The sequence below is a fragment of the Kogia breviceps genome, chromosome 7 (genome assembly GCF_026419965.1).
Source record: "Kogia breviceps isolate mKogBre1 chromosome 7, mKogBre1 haplotype 1, whole genome shotgun sequence".
NCBI lineage: Eukaryota > Metazoa > Chordata > Mammalia > Artiodactyla > Physeteridae > Kogia > Kogia breviceps.
Window position 1 is genome coordinate 55,988,152 of NC_081316.1, and position 22,599 is coordinate 56,010,750.

Genomic DNA, 22,599 nt, shown 5'->3' on the forward strand with positions numbered 1-22,599 from the left:
CAATTCAAAATTATTTTAGTGAAATAAGAGTTGAGTAGTGAAGGGAATGAAGGACTAGTAATCAGTTGGTGGAGAAGTCTGGTTATTTTTTTTTTGTTTGTGACTACAGGTTATTTTTTTATATATCTTTATTGGAGTGTAATTGCTTTATAATGTTGTGTTAGTTTCTGCTGTACAACAAAGTAAATCAGCTATATGTATACATATATCCCCATATCCCCTCCCTCCCACCCTTCCATTCCCACCCCTCTAGGTTATCAAAAAGCATCGAGCTGATCTCCCTGTGCTATGCAGCAGCTTCCCGCTAGCCAGCCATTTTACATTTGGTAGTATATATATGTCAATGTTACTCTCTCACTTCGTCCCAGCTTCCCCTTCCCCCTCGTGTCCTCATGTCTGTTCTCTACATCTGCATCTTGATTCCTGCCCTGGACTAGGTTCTTCAGTACCATTTTTTTAAGATTCCATGTATGTGCTTTTGCATCTGGTATTTATTTTTCTCTTTCTGACTTACTTCACTCTGTATGACAGACTCTGGGTCCATCCACCTCATTACAAATAACTCAATTTTGTTCCTTTTTATGGCAGAGTAATACTCCATTGTATACATGTGCAACATCTTCTTTATCCATTCATATATCGGTGGACATTTATGTTGCTTCCATGTCCTGGCTATTGTAAATAGTACTCTAATGAACATTGTGGTACACGTATCTTTTGGAATTATGGTCTTCTCAATGTATATGCCCAGTAGTGGCATTGGTGGGTCATATGGTAGTTCTATTTTTAGTTTTTTAAGGAACCTCCATGTGGTTCCTTAATACAGTGGCTGTATTAATTTACATTCCCACCAACAGTGCAAGATGGTTGCCTTTTCATCACACCCTCTCCAGCATTTATTGTTTGTAGATTTTTTGATGTGGACCATTCTGACAGGTGCGAGGTGATAACCCATTGTGGTTTTGATTTGCATTTCTCTAATGATTAGTGATGTTGAGCACCTTTTCATGTGTTTGTTGGCAATCTGTACGTCTATTTTGGGGAAATGTCTATTTAGGTCTTCTGCCCATTTTTGGATTGGGCTCTTTGTTTTTTTAATATTGAGCTGCATGAGCTGCTTGTATATTTGGGAGATTAGTCCTTTGTCAGTTGCTTCATTTGCAAATATTTACTCCCAAACTCATTCTATGAGACCACCATCACCCTGATACCAAAACCCAACAAAGATGTCACAAAAAAAGAAAATTACAGGCCAATATCACTGATGAACATAGATGCAAAGATCCTCAATAAAACACTAGCAAACAGAATCCAACAGCACATTAAAAGGATCACACACCATTATCAAGTGGGGTTTATTCCAGGAATGCAAGGATTCTTCAGTATACACAAATCAATCAATGTGATACACCATATTAACAAACTGAAAGATAAAAACCATACGATCATCTCAAAAGATGCAGAAAAAAAAGCTTTTGACAAAATTCAACACCCATTTAATATAAAAACTCTCCAGAAAGTGGGCATAGAGAGAACCTACCTCAACATAATAAAGGCCATATATGACAAACCCACAGCAAACGTCATTCTCAGTGGTGAAAAACAGAAAGCACTTCCTCTAAGATCAGGAACAAGACAAGGATGTCCACTCTTGGCACTATTATTTAACATAGTTTTGGAAGTCCTAGCCACGGCAATCAGAGAAGAAAAAGAAATAAAAGGAATCCAAATCGGAAAAGAAGTAAAACTGTCACTGTTTGCCCATGACACGATACTCTACCTAGAAGTTCCTATTATACATAGAAGACCAGAAAACTACTAGAGATAATCAATGAATTTGGTAAAGTAGTAGGATACAAAATTAATGCACAGAAATCTCTTGCATTCCTATACACTAACAATGAAAACTCAGAAAGAGAAATTAAGGAAACACTCCCATTTACCATTGCAACAAAAAGAATAAAATACCTAGGAATAAACCTACCTAGGGAGACAAAAGCCCTGTATGCAGAAAACTATAAGACACTGATGAAAGAAATTAAAGATGATACAAACAGATGGAAAAATATACCATGTTCTTGGATTGGAAGAATCAACATTGCGAAAATGACTATACTACCCAAAGTGATCACAAGTTTAGTATGACTATTAAAAGAGGAAAGATCGCCTATAGGTGAGTGAGAGGTATGGTACAATTCCTGGACTATTATGGAGAATGGAAGGAATAGTTGAGAAGAAGACTCTAACAAAAGCAAGGAAGCAGAAAAAGGAAAGGATAAAAAACAAATATAAAACAAGTAAATATAATATGAGAAAAATAAAGCCATCATAAATGTTATCAAAATTAATGTGAGTGGCTTGAGTATGCTATGGAAGGATAGGCTCTAAGATTGGTCTAAAAAATAAAATTCACCTATTTGTACTGTTTACAAATAAACACACCTAAAACAAAATGACAGAGTATTCTCTCCCTAACAAAAGTGTAGGCGAATACATATCAGGTAATAGCAAACTAAATGAAAGCAGATGAGGCAATATTAGTATCTGATCAATTTGATTTCAAGGCCAAAGGGAAAAAAGCAAAACAAAGAAAACAAAATAATGAAAAGCCCCAAATGAGGAAATATATAAACAAAAAGGCTCAACCATTTGTAAATGAAATGACGCTTTTTAAAATAGCCATTTTATGTAAAAAAGAAAGATACAAATCTGAAATTATAGATTACCCAGAAATCAAAAAGGGTAACACTTTACATAGGAAGTTATGTGTAGATCTAAAGCTGCATTCAGAGAAAATTATAGATGTAAACACTTTTATTGTTAAAAAATAAAAATTGAAAATAGAAGGAAGTCCAACAAACTAAAAAGGAAAAGGAATAACAGTAAGTAAAAATGAAATATGAGAAAAATTAATAAATATCAATATAAGGTGAAATTAATATAAGAGAAAATAAACAACCAATAGTACATCATAAAATATAAATATAGTAAAATTGATAAATTTCTTGGAAAAATGCATCCAATTTAAAAGTACTAGCAAATCTTATTAAGAAAATTAAAATATATAATATTAGGAATAAGAAAGGAGAAATAACTATACATTCAAGTACATTAAAAAAGTTAAAGAGCCATTTATGATTTTTTTAAATGTGATATAAAATAGGATTAAAAGAGACTTTTTCACTGATAGAGACTTGTTCACAACAGCAAATAGAATTAGCTATAAAACTTTCAGAGCATTAACAATAAAATCAGAAAAAAATAAGTTGACCACTACCCCTACTACTAGTATTACTTAGATGATTCCAACTAATGCAGTAAGACATAATAATGTCATAAGCAGTATAACTTTTAAATAAAATAGTAGGAAACTTAGCATTATTAGTTGGTGACACCATAGAAAACTAGAAATGCCAAGAAAAGCAAAGTAATACACTATGAAACTACTGAGTTAACTGGGTAAAAGAGTCAATAATCTGTAGTAATTCAAAATCAAAACAAAGAAATACAATATCCTCCAGTTACCAACTTAATGAACCAATGCAAAAAAACCAAATGAGTATGCAAACAAACTAAGAACCCTTTAACCTCTCTGAGCCACCAATAAGTGCATCTTTAAAGAGGATCAAATGAGAAAATAAATACACATCAACAGCCCAGTGCCTCACATACGGAAGGAGCCTAATAAATATTGTAAGTTGACTGTCCTTTCTGATATTTTCTAGCCCTGTCTCTGAAACTCATATTTGGACAATTATATTTTGTTTACGTCTCTCTTTTTTTTAAATGTTCACTCGCCCTTAATAGTAATACCACAATATTGAATGCAAGTTATTTTTTTAAACTTTTATATTATATTGCAGTATAGTTGAAAAACAATGTTGTGTTACTCAAAAGCTTTTGTACAGCAAAGGAAACCATAAACAAAGTAAAAAGACAACCCAGAGAATGGGAGAAAGTATTTGCAAATAATGCAACCAACAAGGTATTAATCTCCAAAATATACAAACACCCCATGTGGCTCAATGTCAAAAAAAAACAAACAACCTGATCAGAAAATGGACAGAAGACCTAAGTAGACATTTTTCCAAAGAAGTTGTACAGATAGCCAAGAGGCACATGAAAAGATGCTCAACATCACTAATTATTAGAGAAATGCAAATCAAAACTACAATAGATATCACCTCACACCAGTCACAATGGCCATCATCAAAACACCTACAGGGCTTCCCTGGTGGTGCAGTGGTTGCGAGTCTGCCTGCCGATGCAGGGGACACGGGTTTGTGCCCTGGTCTGGGAGGATCCCACATGCCGCAGAGCGGCTGGGCCTGTGAGCCATGGCCGCTGAGCCTGCACGTCCAGAGCCTGTGCTCCGCAATGGAAGAGGCCACAACAGTGAGAGGCCTGCGTACTGCAAAAAACAAAAAAACAAAAACAAACAAACAAAAACACCTACAAACAATAAATGCTGGAGAGGGTGTGGAGAAAAGAGAACCCTCCTACACTGTTCGTGGGAATGTAAGTTGGAACAGCCACTACGGAGAATAATATGGAGGTTCCTTAAAATACTAAGAATAGAGCTACTGTATGACCCAGCAATCCCGTTCCTGAGCATATATCCAGATAAAACCATGGTTTGAAATGGTACATGCACCCCAAAGTTCATTGCAGTGCTGTTTACAATAGCCAAGACATGAAATCAACCTAAATGTCCATTGACAGATGAATGGATAAAGAAGATGTGGTACATATATACAATGAAATACTACTCAGCCATTAAAAATAATGAAATAATGCCATTTGCAGCAACATGGATGGACCTGGAGATTATCATACTAAGTGAAGTAAGTCAGACAGAGAAAGACATATATACTATTGCTTACATGCAGAATCTTTAAAAAAATCATACAAATGAACTTATTTACAAAACAGACTCACCGACTTCGAAAACAAACTTATGGTTACCAAAGGGGAAAGATAGAGGGGAGGGGTAAATTGGGAGTTTGGGACTGACATATACACACTACTGTATTTAAAATAGATAACCAACAAGTATTTAAAATAGATAACCAACCTACTATATAGCACAGGGAACTCTGCTCAATATTCTGTTTAGGTCTCTTAACAATTTTAACAGACTACTTTCATATTGCCATGCAGACTAAAATTCTGTTGGGTGGTTAGAGCATTCCTTTTTATGTTTCTGTCTTGTGATCGCCAATGAAGAAATGTGGACACATGGTAAGCCCTGCATTGTTTACCTGCAATATTGAATGGGCACTGATTCATACATCTTCAGTTTGTCTGTAACTCTGACAGACATTATAAGGGTTCTGGCCTTAGCCATGGCCTTTCACAGCAGATGTTTCCTAAGTATAGAGCTACCCCCAAATTGTCTTGGACTTGTTAAAAAATTAGTGGTGACTTGGTGAATTCCAGTGATCCCAAGCTTCTTTTCCTTTTTTTTTTTTTTTTTTTTTTTTTTGTGGTACGTGGGCCCCTCACTGCCGTGGCCTCTCCCGTTGCAGAGCACAGGCTCCAGATGCGCAGGCCCAGCGGCCACCAAGCTTCTTTTCCTAGTAAATGTGTATTTCTCTAATAAACTGGAACTCGTACAACTAATTGCTTTGTACTTTCATACACTGCCCCTCCACAATTCTGATCATTTAAAAACCTTTTAGCAAATACTAATGTATTTGCTGCCCCTATTAGAGGAGTAAATATTAATACCTTTATATTACATTGTAGTCTCCTGATTCTTGATAAAGAATAAAGAAAAACAAATATATGGCAAATAACTCAATACTCTGATGTTACTAGTATTAATCTATTAACAAAATTATTTTTAATATATGTATATATCACATGTGTATTCAAATTCTATACAGTTTTATGTCCTAGTTCTTTTACTAAATATACTCTTGGCAAAAAAAATTAAATCACACTAGATTTGCTATTCTGTAACTTTTTGTTTATATGTTTATTATGTCATAGGCTTCTTTTTAAGTCATTAGTTCTACTGCTTTCTTTTAGTTATAGCTACCCATTATTTTATATGGATGAACTGCAATTTATTCAGCCATTTCTCTATTAATGAACATTTATGTTATTTATAATGCTTTGCTATTAGGAACAATATCATATTAAACATTCTTAGAATCACAGCTCTGTGCTTACAGTCAAATATTTCATGAAGCAGATTCCTAGGAGTGTAACTGCAAGGTCAGTGTACTTGTTTTAAATATTAAAAGATGCTATCAGATCGTCCTTCAATAAGACTTTAACAATTTTGTGTTTCCCATCAGAGCTCTATGAAGGTTTTCATTTCTACACATGTCTCAGAATACTAGGTATTGATAATGTTTTCAATTTTTTTAAGTGTGAAAAATAGTATCATAGTATTTTAATTTACGTTTCTTGCTTTATAATTGAGGTTGGGATTTGCAATTTCTTTACTACCGAATTTCTGTTCATATCCTTTGTCTGTTTTTCTGAAGTGTTCTTTTCTAATTTGTCCTGTTCTTAGCAATTTGCGGGACTCTTCCTATTTTAGATCCTTTTGGTTACTGTAAGTTTGCTAAGTAGCTCCTTTCAGTTTATTTGTACTTTGACTTTTTTTTTTGTTGCCTTTTCTTTTAAACTCAGAAAAATATAACTTTTATGTACTCAAATATGTAAATTTTATTTTTCCTTTTGGCTTCTGGATTCTAATTATGTTTAAGAAAGTCTTCTGTGCCATCAAGGTTATAAAAATATCTTCAGGTATTTATTCCAAAATCTTTATTGTCTTATTATTTACATTTAGACCACTAAATCACCTGAAATATATTTCTGAGTAAAGTGTGAAGTGGGTATCTAATTTTGTCTATAGCAAATAGATAGCCATTTGTGTCTAAAACCTTTATTGAATAAATCATCTTTTCCCTTCTAAGGTGGAATTCACCTTGATCATACATTGAATCCCAATCTACATTTGGAACTATTTCTAAATTTTGTTCCATGGATATACTTTTGTTCCATACTAGTTAAGTAAGGTAGCTTTGGAGTGAGATTTAATATCGAAATGGGCAAAGCCCTCTTCCTTGTCTACTTTTACAGAATTCCTCTGCAATTACCAGTTATTCTTCTAATGAATTTTAGAATGATTTTGTCCAATATTTTTGCAATTCTGGCTAGAATTGCATTAACTTTATATGTTAAATTGGTGATGATGAACATCTTAATTGTATTAAAGTGACATTATATAAGAACATGATATATCTCTACGTATTTTGTGTCCTTCAATTAAGTTTTATAGTTTTCCTTATTTAGGGGAACTAAATTCCTTACATTGTTATTATTTTGTATCACAGTGGACTGGCCTCAATTACAGTTATTACCTTCTATTCATATGTGAAACTCCATTAGGCATTTGTGATTCTAACATTTCACTGAGGAAAGCTAAACTCTAACAACTCTTCTTTATGATAACTGTTCTAGTCATCTAGCCTGGGGCCAGATGTCAACAGTATTGTATATCTGAATTAAAGCATGACTAGGAAGAAATTTGTTTATTGTCCTTTGTGTTAAACGAATTTACCAGTACTTCATATATACTTAAATGCACAAAAGATTTGGCACTGTCATGGTATAGTGGGTGTGTGTGTTTTCTATACACAGTGAAATATCTGTCAACAATTACAGAATGCATTTATTTTTAGTTATACAAAAATACACTCAAAATGGATTAAAGACCTAAATGAAGGCCAGACACTATAAAACTCTTAGAGAAAACATAGGCAGAACACTCTATGCCATAAATCACAGCAATATCCTTTTTGACGCACCTCCTGAGAAATGGAAATAAAAACAAAAATAAACAAATGCGACCTAATGAAACTTAAAAGCTTTTGCACAGCAAAGGATACCATAAACAAGATGAAAAGGCAACCGTCAAAATGGGAGAAAATATTTGCAAACGAAGCATCTGACAAAGGCTTAATCTCCAAAATATACAAGCAGCTCATGCAGCTCAATATCAAAAATACAAACAGCCCAATCCAAAAATGGGCAGAACACCTAAACAGACATTTCTCCAAAGAAGATATACAGATTGCCAACATACACATGAAAGGATGCTCAACATCACTAATCATTAGAGAAGTGCAAATCAAAACTACAATGGGGTGTCATCTCACACCAGTCAGAATGGCCATCATCAAAAAATCTACAAACAGTAAATGCTAGAGAGGGTGTGGAGAAAAGGGAACCCTCCTGCACTGTTGGTGGGAATGTAAATTGATACAGTCACTATGGAGAACCGTAAGGAGGTTCCTTAAAAAACTAAAAATAGAACTACCATACGACCCAGCAGTCCCACTACTGGGCATATACCCTGAGAAAACCATAATTCAAAAAGAGACATATATCACAATGTTCATTGCAGCACTGTTTACAATAGCCAGGACATGGAAGCAACCTAAGTGTCCATTGACAGATGAATGGATAAAGAAGATGTGGCACATATATACAATGGAATATTACTCAGCCATAAAAAGAGACAAAATTGAGTTATTTGTATTGAGATGGATGGACCTAGAGTCTGTCATACAGAGTGAAGTAAGTCAGAAAAATAAAAACAAATACCATATGCTAACACATATATATGGAACCTTAAAAAAAGAAAAAAAAATGGTTCTGAAGAACGTAGGGACAGGACAAGAATAAAGACGCAGACGTAGAGAATGTACTTGAGGACATGGGGAGGGGGAAGGGTAAACTGGGACGAAGTGAGAGAGTGGCATGGACATATATACACTACCAAAAGTAAAGTAGATAGCTAGTGGGAAGCAGCTACATAGCACAGGGAGATTAGCTTGGTGCTTTGTGACCACCTAGAGGGGTGGGATAGGGAGGGTGAGAGGGAGACACAAGAGGGAGGAGATATGGAGGGAGGGAGCAATATAAATTGCTTTACATACCATTGTAAAGTAATTATACTCCAATAAAGATGTTAAAAAAATGTTTCTCAATGGTTATTCATTCACAACTAAATATGGACTAAATTCTAGGACAGAATAATTAAAAGTGGCATGCACGTGAGTTCTGTGGTGGTTTTCAAACTAATGACAATGGAACTGAATAAGTATTATTTTTTAATCAGTGTAATATTTTACTGTCTAATTTTTCTTATTACTCTAGTTTCTGGTGTATAATTTGTTTTGACAGAATGCTCCTGCTGCATGGAAAGAATAACTCTAGGTCCCTCTGCAGACATTTTGAGAGACCTAATTTATGACAATATGTTAAGGAAGCCTAAAACAAAACTTAGAATGAAATGTTTGCAGGAAGGACAGAGTTCCAAGGAGATTAGGTTCAGGGAACTTAAGTCAACGTATGGAGAGGGTAACAATAAGAAGAGACAAAAAAAAAAGCACTTATAAAGCTCTTAGATGATTTTATTTTACTACAAGTGACACTATTCTTTCTGCGTGTTTAAAGGCAGATGGTGGCTGTATAGACAAAATGCAATGAGGAGTCAAGGCAATTACTCATTTCCTTTGGGCTTCAGGAATGTATTATGGAGGGAAAATTTGCTTTGGGGGCCTACATTATGTAATTTCCTTGTCTTTGCTGATTGAATTCAGAGAAAAAATTACATAGATCAAATAGAAAAATAGTTTCAAATCCATTTACCTTGAGGTTGTTTAGCAAAGACTGTAATGTTTAAACTGTTTTACATAAATGAAATTGTTTCAGGTCCATTTCCCATCCTGTACTAGCTCCTGGTTCTTTGGTTGCTTGGCCTAGATTCTAAAGCCTGGGCAGAACTTCATCTCTGTAATCCTGTATCTCATTTTATAAATGGCTTACCTTTATCTACTTTTCAGTAACTTTCTCATAAATTATCACATTTGATCTTCCCCAAAACTTAGTGAAATTAATGATGCCAGTTTAATTACTGACAACTTTCAGATGAAGAAGCTAAGACATGGCAAGATTTAGAAGCTTACATTCTTTTTTCACTTCAAAAGGTAATTCCTCAAATATCTAAATTTAATGAGAACATTAATCAGACATTTACCAGTTTACCAGCCCAAACTCTATAAACTTCAATTCTATCTTTGTAAAATGGGCATGGTAATTCTTAACACACAGAGGTCTAGAGAGGCTGTAAAATAGTATAGATAAAGAGCCTAGCAACTTGTGTTGATGCTCAATAAATTACTAGGATTATTAGTGTATCTCTAACATAAGATAGAGTCGGTATAGAGATATACTTCTATCATATAGTTTTGTAATTGTTTACCTTTGCTGCCTTCCTCTGAACTCACCTACAGTGAGTTCCTTGAGTGTAAAAGACTATTTTAATCTCTGGATTCTTTTGTGTGCTATAAATATTTACCGTGTTAATGAACTTAAGGTGTGTATAATTTTTAAATAGATTAATCCAAGAAGATAGGTAGAGTTACCAGTTTTTTGTTTTGTGAGCTTTTTGCTTTACAGTTGACCTTTGAACAACACCAGTTTGAACTGCATGGGTCCACTTATAGGCACATTTTTTCCAATCTTTAATATTATAGCATTACCCAATCTGTGGTTGGTTGAATCTGTGGACTCAAACGTGGATATGAGGAGCCCCAGACATGGAGGAACCGCATATGCAGAGGACTGACTATAAATTATACATGGATTTTCAGCTGTGTGGAGAGTGACCACCCTTAGTCCCCTTTTTGCACTGCGTGGAGGGTTAGCACCCCAATCCTCCTTTTGTTCAAGGGTCAACCATATTATGTTTTTGGCATTTTGCAGTTATGCTACAAAATGACCTGTTTTTGCTCGGATGGACTCCATTACACAAGTTTTAAACTAGTAATTGTTATTTTGGTCTAAAACAAGAGAATGTCAGGAGTTGGAAATTTACTTTTCACTTAATTTAGCTGTGACAGTAATAACCTACATTAAAACGTGAAGGAGGGCTTCCCTGATGGCACAGTGGTTGAGAGTCTGCCTGTTGATGCAGGGGATACGGGTTCGTGCCCCAGTCCGGGAGGATCCCACATGCTGCGGAGCGGCTGGGCCCGTGAGCCATGGCTGCTAGGCCTGCACGTCCGGAGCCTGTGCTCCGCAATGGGAGAGGCCACAACAGTGAGAGGCCCAAATCCCGCAAAATAAAAACCTGAAATAAAAATCTAGGGACATATATAAATATGAGAGATCCTATTTTAATGGTTTTCTGTTTATCTCATTCTAAGATTTATGAACTTAAAAGCACAGCAACTCTTCTTGTTTTCAGAATCTTGTAGGTTTATATGAGACCTTCAGGTTTACTAAGAAAAGTGAGAAAATATATTCCTGACTTTTTTTGCATGTCAGTTTTATTCTTGGTTTTCTCATAAATTTGATGCCTGTGTCTTTATTGAATGACAATTATGTAACTCTAAAAACACCACATTAATTATTAAGTATAATCAACCATTACAGGTCTTATCAGTTGGACAAGATTCCCTCCCTGAGGATACATCAGTAAAATTTTGTATTCTCAGATGTAATGAATGTTGCTGATAACTTGAAGTTCAGTGGATAAATAAATAATAAAGTAAGTGGTCTGTTCTGGGCCTGGTTGTTATATAGTGATTAAAGTATTGATTAGAATAGAAAATCATCTTTTAAATTTTAACTTGTTTAGGCACATATCAAGCATTAATCAAAAACTGAATATTAATAGTGAGGATGAGGAGGTCATGACAGCAATGATGACAATGATATAAGCAGCACTTCTCAAAACACTTGTATTCTAGAGAGTTTAAATTCCCATTTTATAGATGAAGCAAACATGGCTCACAGCAGTTAGGGAAATTTTTAAGATATGTAATTAGTGCACAATATAGTTTGCATTCAAATACAAGTCTTTAATCTTGTGACAAAATATCTGCTTTATGTTTATGGCTGTTACTTTATATTTACAGGGAGAGTAACACATGCACAATTCTTTTTTATGTATCATTTTTGTATTTGTGGTTATATTCTTCTTCTTAGTACCAAAACATATCTCTCTTTTTGTCTTGATTAGATTTGCCATATTTTTAACAATTTTATTGTGTTTTCTAAGAACCAAGTATTTTATTTCTCTATCAGTTTTCTGTTTGTATTAATTAATTTCTGATTTTCTTTTTAGTGTTGCCTTCTTTTCATTTCATTTTATTTCTACTGACTTTTTCTAACATTTTAATACGAAGACAACTTATTTTCATTAAAAATATAATCATCTAAGCCTATTAACTTATCTCTGAATATGTTTAAAAGAATTCCATAAAGGTTGTATATTACATTCCCACTTTTATGATTTTCTAAATGGTCTGGGATAATAATTTTATTTCCTATTATACAGTATTTTTTCTTCCATTTTTATTGAGATATAATTGGCGTACAACATTGTTTAAGTTTAAAGTGTAGAGTATATTGATTTGACTTATATCCAACATGTATGATTACCACAATAAGTGTGGTGAACATCCACCATCTATTATAGATGCAAAATTAAAGAAATAGAATATTTTTTCCTTGTGATGAGAGCTCTTAGGATTTACTCTCTTGATGACTCTCTATATAACATACAGCAGTGTTAATTATATTTATCATTTTGTACATTACTACCCTGGTACTTATTCATTTTATGAAGTTTGTACCTTTTGACTGCCTTCATCCAGTTCCCTGTACACCCCACTCCCCACCTCTGGTAACCATAAATCTGATCTCTTTTTCTATAAGTTTGTTTGTTAGTTTGTTTGTTTTTGAAGTATAATTGTCCTACAATACAATGGTAGTTCCTGGTATGCAACATAGTGATTTGATATTTCTATACATTACAAAATAATCACCATGATAAGTCTAGTTACCTTCTGTCATCAAAGTTACAGTTTTTTAATAATGTTGCAAAATTTTTTCTTAATTTCATAAAGGCTAAGATTGTTTAGTTTTATCCCTATATATTCTTAATTTCCACTTTTTAATTACTGTGGTCAGGGAATATTGTCTTTATGAGTTTTACATTTTAAAGTATACTGATTTTTGTGGTGTAATAAGTGATAAAAATTTAGTATAGTTTGAGAATATGTTAAAAGGAGGGATATTTTCTGTGGGATAAAAAATTTATTTTTATTTATTAAATCTACCTTATTAATTGTATTCCTTCAATTTGTATGTCTTAAGTTTACTTGCTTGGATCATCAGAGTATAAATATACATATTAAAGTATCCCAATAAAATTATGATTTTGCGGGATGAAGGACTGGAAGGCAGAGGTATGAGAAAGGGATAACTCCGGTCTAATAAGAAAGAATTTTCCTCTGTGAGATTCGTGGTTTACTTAGAGGCACAGATCCATGCATCTTTGGTAGGGATGCAGAGTAGAAGCTGAAATATGTGTCTTTCTGCTACTGTTCTATCTGATTTTGTTCTGTTTTAAAAATCAACACATATGTCAGATAGAGACATTTAATCTATTCTCACCATATAGAACCTTTAAAAAGAATATTTTCCTCCTAACTAGATGTAAATTGTTGATTGATATCATCAGTGATTTTGTATATCTATGTGTCCTTGTTTATTTTCATGGCGACTTTAATAGAAAATTTCTATGTGCATATTCTGTGGCAGCCATAATTATGAGAAGTAAAAATTTTGATTAATAATCTCAATTTCCTACTGGTTATCTACGTTCCCACCTTAAAAGAAAGCAGAACATGTTTTTTTCACTGTACTTTCTCTCATTTCAGCTTGAGGAATATGGAAATTACATATTAAATAAGTGTGCATGTGTTATTGGTATAGAGATTTAATTTCTATGTGCATATCCTGGACCAACCATCATGAGAAGTGAACATTTTGATTAATTATCTACATCCCTGGAAGGGTATTTCACATCTCTGCCAAATACATTTGTGGCATTAATCTATGGGAATGTCAATTTTTTTTTAAAGAAAAATGAAGGCTTTTTGTTCCTTATATGGTTGTTATTCCTCATTCCAGGAGATAATGGGGAAAAAAATCTTGTACTCCAAGTTGTCCTAGACTTCCTTTGGCTTTTTTATTAGTTAACAGATGATCGTAACTAAGAAAAGGAAGAGTGGTCAGGGTGGACATATTCTGCAAGGGCAAGTGTTTGTTTGCATCCTGTATGGTGAGGGTAGAGATTATGTATTGACAGATACCTAGACTAGGTATTCTTCTCTTATTTACCACAGTATTTTGTTCCAGTTACTTGATTACTTTTTCTCCAATTGGAATAGTACTATTAATCCCTTATCTGAGAGGCAATAAAATGCAGTAAAGTTTAATTCTGGTTTGTGGCCAGTACAGGTGTGGAAACCTGTAGAGATGATCCTGATAAGTACTCTTTGTTAAGAACATTGGATTACAGAATTTTAAGGCAAGGGTACCTAAAGATGGGTTAATTAAAGCTAAATTTTTTTTCTTTAAGATTGACAGGTAGGAGGTCATCATTAATTTTGTGTGATTAATTTCAAAAAGGTAGTATGGGCAAAAGTCAGATTACAGGGCAAAGGAACAAATAAAAAGCAACCTTAAGGAAGAGAATGTGGCATTCTTCCTGAACGTTCTTTGTTCCTTTAGGAAGGGAAGAGAGAAATTGGTATATAACTGTAGAGAGTTTGAGCCAATGCCCACACACCCCCATGCCCCCAACCCCAAGCAAACACTTATAGACTGGAAAAGAGATGGCCATATTTTTAGGCTAAATACAAAGATCCAAGCAGAGGAAGATGTTGACTATATAAATCAGAGGGCAGCAAACTTTCTGTAAAGTGCTAGATAATAAATATTTTAAGTTTTGCAGGCCATGTGGTCTCTGCAGAAACGACTCAACTCTGTCATTATAAAATAAAAGCAGCCATAGACAATATGTAAACAAATAGGCATGGTATTTTCAATAAAATTTTATTTGCAAAATAAGGCAGCAAGCCAGATTTCACTCATGGGCTATAGTTTGCCAACCACGAATATAGATGGCAGAGGAGAATTGAAGAGAGTAGGGAAGGGAGTAGGGTGAGGCTGGCTATGACTGTGGGCTAGCTTTCCAGGTCTGGATGTGGTATGTACGTGCAGAGAGAACACAGCTAATAGCTTCCAATTTCCTCCATGAGAGAGAGGACTGTCTAGCCTGTCAAAATGAGGGAGTATGGTAATCAAGGGCTTAGAGGAAAATGGTAATGATTTAGAAAAATTTTTTGAGTGAAATGAGAGAGCAGACTGACAAAGACAGTATCCAACTGATTATTAAAACTAAGGCTATGTAGAATTTACTATTAGCAGAAATGGGTGATTTCCTTTCTCACAGAGCTTCAGCATCTGGGTGGAAAAACCAGCTACAGCATTGATCTGGGGGTATGGGCTGTGCTGAGCAGATACACTTTGAAGTAAAATGAATCAAAGATATTTGTGAGACAATAGTTCAAATGAAAAGCCATTAGGTTCAAGCCAGATAAAGAAGAAAAAGATCAAAAGGGGCCTGTAAAGTGAGCGAAAGTGAAGAGATTAAGGCACTGGATATCTATCTCTGTGAGGCTGAAGAACAGGAGGTGAAGAAAGGAGAGAACTGTTAAGAGATTGAGGTAAAAAAGTACAATAACACACTAAATGTTCAACACACATTTTTTGATAGATTGCTGTCCTGAGTGAAACTTACTGCCTGAGACTGATAATGAAATAGGTGCCAAAGAAAAAATTTACACAAGTTATATATTCCTAGCTTCTAGAGTTTTGGCTATTAAGAATAGAAATCAATGACAATATAATTATTATATGACATAATCCTGAATTAATTTCAGTAAGAACAACATGGGGATTTAACAATGACACTTTACCTATAGTTTTTTTTTTTAACCTATAGTTTTTTTTAAACTTTTTTATTATTTAAAATTACTTTATTATAATAAACTAGTTTTTTAAATCATAAAGTTTAATTATTCCATTGCAATACTATATTGTTTCAGTGCTGCTCTCAATTCATAATTCTAGTTCATTTCATAGAATCAAAGAAAATAATATTGATATTCCATACTATTATTTCTATGAGGTAAGTTACCATAAAGTGAAAAGAGTTTTGAATTTAAGATTAGTAAGAGATAAATTCATGGTACAGAGTTCCATATAACATTTGGTCAAAATTGGAGAAAAAATTCTTGACATAGAAGAAAAATAGCTAGCTATTTAGTATAGCTCTTTAGTACTAGGTACCAAGCTCTGCATTGTGAGCTTCATACACTTACCTGGGAAAGTTTATTGAAGCTAGAGACCTAAATTTTTCCAAAATCTGTAAATTGTATTCTTTCCACCCTTTTCTCAAGCATGGTATCTCACCACCCTATGAATTAAAGACATCTTCTTACATATGTTTTGAGATCAAGTAATTAATGCTCTAAACTATGAAAGGTGGATAGTTGATTTAGGATTGCTTCTTTTTAAAACAGCAACTTGCCACAGCAAGTAGAGGTGGCTTTTTTAAAAAAAATAACACAGTTTAATCTCTCAATGAAAGAAATATGTTTTTTATTAGGTGGTCTTCTATAATTAAAAATTAAATATTGGACTGTGATATAAACTTAAATTTTATAACCACAAATAGAACAATGTTTTTAGAAAATGAAATTTATTGACCTGTAAAATAGTAAATGAATGTGTGTGTGGTAAATAATGAAGAATTTTCAGAGACAAAATGGACCGTGTCACAAAAGGACACACTTTTAAATATGCCAGTCTGAAGAACAGTGTCAATTTACACATGACTTTGGCATTTACTACTTTTGTAAATTTGACAAATGTTCATTTCAGTTATTTTCAATCTTATTGGTGGTTTCCCTAAGCATTGCCAGTGTTCTTTAACACTGTTATTTTGACTAGAGGCTAAAAAAAAAAAAAAATCAATTTTCAAAACACAAAAGTTTTAACTGACTTTAAGGAGGAACAGAGATAATAGTCTTCTGAATCCAGAAGGAAGGATTTAAGTACAAGCATAGGTATGGATAGGTGTGTAGGTGTGGAAGCAGGAAGTTGCCTTCTAACTTCAAGGAGTGAAGCTCATCTTCTGAGAAATATAGGAGAAACCCTGAAGTAGAAGAGTCAGGATGCTTTGTCAGTGGTGGAGGCCCCACTGAGGTTGGGGAGCATAAAGCTGGTGCAGTTACTAATGAATCCTTGAATTCATTTGAGTTTCATTCATTAGATTTTCTCCAGCAGCATAGAGTACCCCAGACAAAGACAGAGAATGCTGATTATGGAATCAGTACAGGACTGTGGTGCACCAAGAGAGGTATATGGAGCCAACAGGTATTAGAGCTTAAGATAGGGCTTTTGAGTATGAATCCTTTTACTTGCCTATTTTCCTCTTACGGGGATCTAAGCTATAAAACCAAAGAAATAAAGAGGTAAATAAGTACTGCACTACTAATGTCTGGGTAGAAATCTCTCCCTTACCCATGGGTAGAACCACAAATATGGGGGAAAAGGACTGCATGTTAATTCTCCCCCTATAGTAGAGTACTGGAGAGAGGGATTGAATTAAGATATCACAGGTGAAGCTAGAAACATGTTTTTTCTTATCATCTATTTGATGCACTGGCATAGTTTCTTTCTTTCTTTTTTTTTCCCTAAGAGTAAAATTTTATTTAGAGTGAGAAAAGAAATACAACACATTACAAGTTTTAAAAAGCCAAGGTCAGGGAAATGCAAAATTTTCATTAATTAACTGTATGACACACCTCAATATACTTTAAACAACTTTTAGCTGTTTACTTTTTGATACTCTTTTCATAGGACAATAATTTAGTACTGTCATTTTCAACAGAGAAAATAGAAAGATAGTTCAATGTTGTTTCTGTGATTGATCAAAATTAATTCTTTGTAGCTGGTAGTTTAGAAAAAATTCCTTCTGCTTCAGGCATCATTAGCAGTAAAATCATACCAATTGTTTGGATTGTTGTCCACTACGGGAAAGGCTCTGTCTTGCACTCTGAGTTTTTCCTTTTTCATAGCAATCTATGCTGTTTGTGGATGTACTATCTTCTATGAGGATACTAATTAGATAATTTTTAAAATTCTGATTAGTTTTTATTGTTTTTTTACTCCTGAGTTATCTCTGCTTCCTTAAGTATTTTTTATTCTGTTAGTTTATCTTGTCCTTATGTTTTACTTAAATATTTGGTCATCTTTGATTGTTGTTTGTTTTTTTTTACTTCCCCCCTCCCCTAACCCCCCAACTTTATTTAGATGTACATGACATATATAACATTGTGTAAGCTAAAGGTGTACAGTCTGTTTATTTTATACACATATATTGCAAAGTTATTACTACTGTGGTATTGGCTAACACCAGCATGACTTCACTAATTGCTATTTCTTTTTTGTGGTGAGAACATTTAAGATTTACTCTCTTAGCAACTGTCAAGTGTAAAATACAGCATTGTTAATCACCGTGCTGTACATCAGAGCCCCAAAACTTATTTGTCTTATAAGTGCGTGTTTGTACACTTTAACCAAAGTGTCTCTATTTCTCCCACCCTCCCAGCTCCTGATAATCACCTTTCTACTCTTTGTTTCTATGAGTTTGGCTTTTAGATTCCATACAGAAGTGATATCATACAGTGTTTGTCTTTCTCTGCCTGACTTATTACACTTAGCATAATGCCCTCATGGTCCATCCATGTTGCTGCAAATTACAGGATTTCCTTCTTTCTAATGGCTGAATAATATTCCACTCTGTGTGTGTGTGTGTGTGTGTGTGTGTGTGTGTGTGTGTATCTCACACCTTTTTTCATTCATCCATTGATGGACACTTCTTTTTTTCCCATGTTTTGAATATTGTGAATAATACTGCAATGAACACAGGAGTGCAGCTGTCTCATCAATATCCTGTTTTCTTTCCTTTGGATATATACCCAGAAGTGGAATTGCTGGATCATATGGTAGTTACACTTTTAATTTTTTGAGGAACCTCCATATTGTTTTTCATAATGGCTATACCAATTTATATTCCCACCAACAGTGCACAAGTGTTCCCTTTTCTCCACACTCCCCCCAATACTTATTGTCTTTTTTTATGGTAGCCATTCTAACAGGTGTAAGGTGATATCTCACTGTGCTTTTGATTTTTACTTCCTTGATGATTAGTGATATTGAGTACCTTTTATGTACCTGTTGGCTACTAGTATTTTTCTTATTTTTTTGAAAAATGTCTATTCAGTTCTCCTGCCCATTTTGTAATAAATTATTTATTCATTTATTTATTTTTTGCTATTGAATTATATGAGTTCTTTATATATTTTAGATATTAACCCCTTATCAGGTATATGATTTGAAAATAATTTTTCCCATTCTGAAAGTTGTGTTTTCATTTTGTTGATTATTTCTTTTGTTGTGTAGAAGTTTTTTGTTTGTTGTTATTAATATTTGCTTTTATCACTTGTGCTTTGGGTGTCATGTCCAAAAAATCATTGCCAAGACCAATGTCAAGGATCTCTTTCCATATTTTTCTTCTAGAAGTTTTATGGTTTCAGGTCTTATGTTTAACTCTCTAATCATTTTAAGTTAATTTTTGTGAGACATATAAGATTGGGGTCCAATTTTATTTTTCTGCATGTGGTTATCCAGTTTTCCCAGCACCATTTACAGAAGAGGCTATCCTTTTCCTATTGAGTATTCTTGGCTGCCTTGTCAAATAGTTATTGTCCATATATGCAAGGGTTATTGTTTATTTCTGGGCTGTTGATTCTGTTCCATTGGTCTATGTCTCTGTTTTTATGCCAGTACTATACCCTTTGATTCCCATAACTTTGAAGACCAGCTTTGGTCTTATTTTTCAGGATTGCCTTAACTCTTCAGGGTCTTTTGTGGTCCCTTATAAATATTAGGAATGTTTTTTCTATTTCTGGAAAAAATGTCATTGGAATTTTGATAGGGACTGCACTGAATCTGTAGATTGATTTGGATAGTATGGATATTTTAACAATATTAATTCTTCCTATCCATGAACACAGGATATCTTTCCATTTATTTCTGCCTTCTATTTCTTTCATCAGAGTTGTATAGTTTTTACTGTATAGATCTTTCATCTCCTTGAGTAAATTTATTTCTAATTATTTTATTGTTTTTTATGATATTGTGAATGGTATTTTCTTAATTGAGATATAATTAACTTACATTATATTAGTTTTAGGTGTACTACATAATAATTTGATATTTGTGTATATTGCAAAACGATTAAGTCAATAAGTCTAGCTAACATCCATCACCATACATAGTTACAAAAATTTTTTTCTTGTGATGAGAACTTTTAAGATTTACTTTCTTAACAACTTTCAGATATACCATACAGTATTATTAACTATAGCTGTTATGCTATACATTATAGCCTTTAGACTTATTTATTTTATGACTGGAAATTTATACCTTTTGACTCCCTTCACCCGTTTCTCCTACCCCCAAACCCCTGCCTCTAGCAACCTCCAATCTGTTCTCTGTATCTATGAGCTTGGTTGTTATTGTTATTGTTGTTGTTTTTAGATTCCACATATATGGTATTTGTCTTTCTCTGACTTATTTCACTTAGTATAATACTCTCAATGTCCATCTTTGTTGTTGCAAATGTCAAGATTTCATTCTTTTAATGGCTGACTAATATTGCATTGTATGTATAAACCACATTTTCTTTATCTGTTCATTTGTCAGTGGACACTTAGGTTGTTTCCATATCTTGGCTATTGTAAATAATGCTGCAGTGAACATGTGTGTGCATGTATCATTTCAAGTTAGTGTATGCATTTTCTTTGGATAAATACCTGGGGTTGTTTTCTTTGTTTCTTTTTCATATATTTTGTTGTTAATGTATAGAAATTCAACTGATTTCTATATATTGTTTTTGTATCCTATAACTTTACTGAATTTGCTTATTAGTTCTAACAGTTTTTTGATGAAATCTTTAGGATTTCCACTATATAAGATCACATCAACTGCAAACAAAGATAATTTTACTTCTTTTTCAATTTGGATGCCTTTTATACCTTTTTCTTATCTGATCGCTCTGGCTCAAGACTTCCAGTACCATGTTGAAGAGGAGTGGTGAGAGTGAGCACCCTTGTCTTTTTCCTGATCTTTGAGGAAATGGTTTCAAACTTTTACCATTCATTATGATGTTAGTTGTGGGTTTCTCATATATGACCTTTATTATGTTGAGGTATATTCTTTCCATACCCAATTCTTTGAGTGTTTATATTATGGTAGGAAGTGAATTTTTCCAAATGCTCTTCCTCCATCTATTGAGATGATTATATGATTCTTATCTTTCATTATATTAATGTGGTATATCACATTGATTGATTTGCATATGCTGAACCATTCTTGCATAAATTTCTCTTGATCATGGTGTATGATCCTTTTAGTGTGCTGTTGAATTCTGTTTGCTAGTATTTTGTGATGATTTTTGCATCTATACTCATTAAGGATATTGGACTATAGGTTTATTTTTTTCTCTCAGTGTCTTTATCTGGCTTTTCAATCAGGATAATGCTGGCCTTGTAAAACGAGTCTGAGAGTGTTCCCTCCTCTTCAATTTTTGGAAGAGTTTAAGAAGGATTGGCCTTAAGTCTTTAAATGTTTGGTAGAAATAAAGAGAGAAGACTCAAATAATTAATATCAGGAATGAAAGAGGAGTCATGGCAACTGATACCACAGCAATACAAAAGAGCATGAGAGACTACTATATGCCAACAAATTGGATAACCTAGAAGAAATGGATAATTTCCTAGAAACATACAACTTACCAAGACTGATTCATGAAGAAATAGAAAATCTGAACAGACCTTTTCAAGTAAGGAGATTGAGTTAGTAATCAAAAACTCCCAACAGAAAAAAGCCAAGGATCATATGGTTTCACTGGTGAATTCTGCACTGGTATAGTTTCTAGTGAAAGTGCTATGTACTATTTTCTATGCTAAGAACTGTATATATCTCATTTCACTTACTCTTTACAAGAATCCTTTGCATAAAGGTGTTATTTTACTGGTTTTATTCAGGAAATTAAGTCTGAGAAAAGTTAAGCATTTATGCAGATGGCATTGAATGAAGCCATAATTTAAACTCAAGCCTAACTCCTAAATTTGTAATTTTAATACTTCTCCCAATCCACTCTTGTTGTTGATGTTCTTCTTGTTTATTTGTTTTATTGCAGGTAGCTATGTTTCTTGATATTGGAGTCCTGTCTTCTGAGGAGAAGCCAGATTTTGACATAAAAACTAATTTAGGCTTAAGGCTAACATTACAAATAAATAAACTTCTAGTGTATTCTCCACCAAAAATGTTTTTTTAGGAGAAAAATTACCCACTCTAGTAATGTTTAAGCTTTTAATAACATAATAACATGGATTTTTTTTCTTAATTCACTATATTCCCTAACTTCTGTTTGCATAAATGTTATCTCCTAGTATTTCACATTAGTTTATATTTTTCATTGCATTTGTAAAACAGTAGTGAATACAACTTGACAAAATAGCCACAAGGTATATAGTAACTTAGGATAGAAAACTTACAATTCTGTTTCAAAATTCTCTT

The 22,599-nt window shown here is 33.6% G+C and overlaps 1 protein-coding gene across 16 annotated transcripts in view; it reads left to right on the plus strand.

The window, feature by feature from the left end:
* DLG2 (discs large MAGUK scaffold protein 2) overlaps nt 1–22,599 on the plus strand; it is a 2,077,851-nt gene that overhangs the window by 579,678 nt on the left and 1,475,574 nt on the right. The gene's annotated exons all lie outside the window — the stretch shown is intronic.